The sequence below is a fragment of the Aquarana catesbeiana genome, linkage group LG08 (assembly GCF_042186555.1).
Source record: "Aquarana catesbeiana isolate 2022-GZ linkage group LG08, ASM4218655v1, whole genome shotgun sequence".
In the NCBI taxonomy this organism is placed as follows: Eukaryota; Metazoa; Chordata; class Amphibia; order Anura; family Ranidae; genus Aquarana; species Aquarana catesbeiana.
Genome location: NC_133331.1, coordinates 26,239,160 through 26,242,943, shown reverse-complemented (window position 1 = coordinate 26,242,943; position 3,784 = coordinate 26,239,160).

The following is a 3,784-nucleotide window of genomic DNA, read 5'->3' as shown; positions in this document are numbered from 1 at the left end:
CTAGAAAAAGTACACCAGGAATGGCCTGCAGTCAGATATAGCCTTGGCTAGACTAGAATGCAGTGGATATATATATGTAGGAGACTGTATATATATTTAATGCACTGCAGATAACTGAATCACCTGCCTGCCTGCCTGTCTGAAAGTATATTTGAAAATGTACACCAGGAATGGCCTGCAGTCAGATATAGGCTTGGCTAGACTGGAATGCAGTGGATATATATATGTAGGAGACTGTATATACATTTTATGCACTGCAGATCACTGAATCACCTGACTGCCTGCCTGAAAGTATATTTGAAAACGTACACCAGCAATGGCCTGCAGTCAGATATAGGCTTGGCTATACTGGAATGCAGTGGATATGTATATGTAGGAGACTGTATATATATTTAATACACTGCAGATCACTGAATCACCTGCCTGCCTGCCTGCCTGAAAGTATATTTGAAAATGTACACCAGGAATGGCCTGCAGTCAGATATAGGCTTGGCTAGACTAGAATGCAGTAAATATATATATTTGTAGGAGACTTTATATATATTGTATGCACTGCAGATCACTGAATCACCTGCCTGCCTGCCTGAAAGTATATTTGAAAATGTACACCAGCAAAGGCCTGCAGTCAGGTATAGGCTTGGCTAGACTGGAATGCAGTGGATATATATATGTAGGAGACTGTATATATATTTAATGCACTGCAGATCACTGAATCGCCTGCCTGCCTGCCTACCTGAATGTATATTTGAAAACATACACCAGCAATGTCCTGCAGTCAGATATAGGCTTGGCTAGACTGGAATGCAGTGGATATATATATATGTAGGAGACATATATATATATATATATATATATATATATATATATATATATATATATATATATATATACATATATATAATGCACTGCAGATCACTGAATCATCTGCTTGCCTGTCTGAAAATATATTTGAAAACATACACCAGGAATAGCCTGCAGTCAGATATAGGCTTGGCTAGACTAGAATGTAGTGGATATATATATGAAGAAGACTGTATATATATTTAATGCACTGCAGATCACTGAATCACCCTCCTGCCTGCTTGAAAGTATATTTGAAAACGTACACCAGGAATGGCCTGCAGTCAGATATAGGCTTGGCTAGACTAGAAATCAGCGGATATATATGTAGGAGACTGTATATATATTTTATGCACTGCATATCACTGAATCACCTGCCTGCCTGCCTGAACGTATGTTTGAAAACGTACACCAGCAATGGCCTGCAGTCAGATATAGGCTTGGCTATAATGGAATGCAGTGGATATGTATATGTAGGAGACTGTATATATATTTAATACACTGCAGATCACTGAATCACCTGCCTGCCTGCCTGAAAGTATATTTGAAAACGTACACCAGCAATGGCCTGCAGTCAGATATAGGCTTGGCTAGACTAGAATGCAGTGGATATATATATGAAGGAGACTGTATATATATTTAATGCACTGCAAATCACTAAATCACCTGCCTGCCTGAAAGTATATTTGAAAACGTACACCGGGAATGGCCTGCAGTCAGATATAGGCTTGGCTAGACTATAATGCAGTGGATATATATATGTAGGAGACTGTATATATATTTAATGCACTGCAGATCACTGAATCACCTACCTGCCTGCCTGAAAGTATATTTGAAAATGTACACCAGGAATGGCCTGCAGTCAGATATAGGCTTGGCTAGACTAGAATGCAGTGAATATATATATTTGTAGGAGACTTTATATATATTGTATGCACTGCAGATCACTGAATCACCTGCCTGCCTGAAAGTATATTTGAAAATGTACACCAGCAAAGGCCTGCAGTCAGGTATAGGCTTGGCTAGACTGGAATGCAGTGGATATATATATGTAGGAGACTGTATATATATTTAATGCACTGCAGATCACTGAATCGCCTGCCTGCCTGCCTGCCTGAATGTATATTTGAAAACATACACCAGCAATGTCCTGCAGTCAGATATAGGCTTGGCTAGACTGGAATGCAGTGGATATATATATGTAGGAGACATATATATATATATATACATATATATAATGCACTGCAGATCACTGAATCACCTGCTTGCCTGTCTGAAAATATATTTGAAAACATACACCAGGAATAGCCTGCAGTCAGATATAGACTTGGCTAGACTAGAATGTAGTGGATATATATATATGAAGAAGACTGTATATATATTTAATGCACTGCAGATCACTGAATCACCCTCCTGCCTGCTTGAAAGTATATTTGAAAACGTACACCAGGAATGGCCTGCAGTCAGATATAGGCTTGGCTAGACTAGAAATCAGCGGATATATATGTAGGAGACTGTATATATATTTAATGCACTGCAGATCACTGAATCTTCTGCCTGCCTGAAAGTATATTTGAAAACGTACACCAGGAATGGCCTGCAGTTAGATATAGGCTTGACTAGACTGGAATGCAGAGTGGATATATATATATATATATATATATATATATATATATATATATATATATATATATATATATGAGACTGTATACAGTGGGGACGGAGAGTATTCAGACCCCCTTAAATTTTTCAATCTGTTATATTGCAGCCATTTGCTAAAATCATTTAAGTTCATTTTTTTCCTCATTAATGTACACACAGCACCCCATATTGACAGAAAAACCCAGAATTGTTGACATTTTTGCAGATTTATTAAAAAAGAAAAACTGAAATATCACATCGTCCTAAGTATTCAGACCCTTTGCTCAGTATTTATTAGAAGCACCCTTTTGATCTAATACAGCCATGAGTCTTTTTTGGGAAAGATGCAACAAGTTTTTTACACCTGGATTTGGGGATCCAATGCCATTCCTCCTTGCAGATCCTTTCCAGTTCTGTCAGGTTGGATGGTAAACATTGGTGGACAGCCATTTTTAGGTCTCTTCAGAGATGCTCAATTGGGTTTAAGTCAGGACTCTGGCTGGGCCATTCAAGAACAGTCACAGAGTTGTTGTGAAGCCGTTATTTTAGCTGTGTGCTTAGGGTCATTGTCTTGTTGGAAGGTAAACCTTCGGCCCAGTCTGAGGTCCTGAGCACTGTGGAGAAGGTTTCGTCCAGGATATCCCTGCACTTTGCCGCATTCATCTTTCCCTCAATTGCAACCAGTCATCCTGTCCCTGCAGCTGAAAAACACTCCCACAGCATGATGCTGCCACCACCAAGCTTCACTGTTGGGACTGTATTGGACAGGTGATGAGCAGTGCCTGGTTTTCTCCACACATACCGCTTGGAATTAAGGCTAAAAAGTTCTATCTTGGTCTCATCAGACCAAAGAATCTTATTTCTCACCATCTTGGAGTCCTTCAGGTGTTTTTTAGCAAACTCCATGCGGGCTTTCATGTGTCATGCACTGAAGAGAGGCTTCCGTCGGGCCACTCTGCCATAAAGCCCTGACTGGTGGAGGGCTGCAGTGATGGTTGACTTTCTACAACTTTCTCCCATCACCCGACTGCATCTCTGGAGCTCAGCCACAGTGATCTTTGGGTTCTTCTTTACCTCTCTCACCAAGGCTCTTCTCCCCCGATAGCTCAGTTTGGATGGACGACCAGCTCTAAGAAGGGTTCTGGTCATCCCAAACTTCTTCCATTTAAGGATTATGGAGGCCACTGTACTCTTAGGAACCTTAAGTGCAGCAGAAATTTTTTGTAACCTTGGCCAGATCTGTGCCTTGCCACAATTCTGTCTCTGAGCTCTTCAGGCAGTTCCTTTGACTTCATGATTCTCA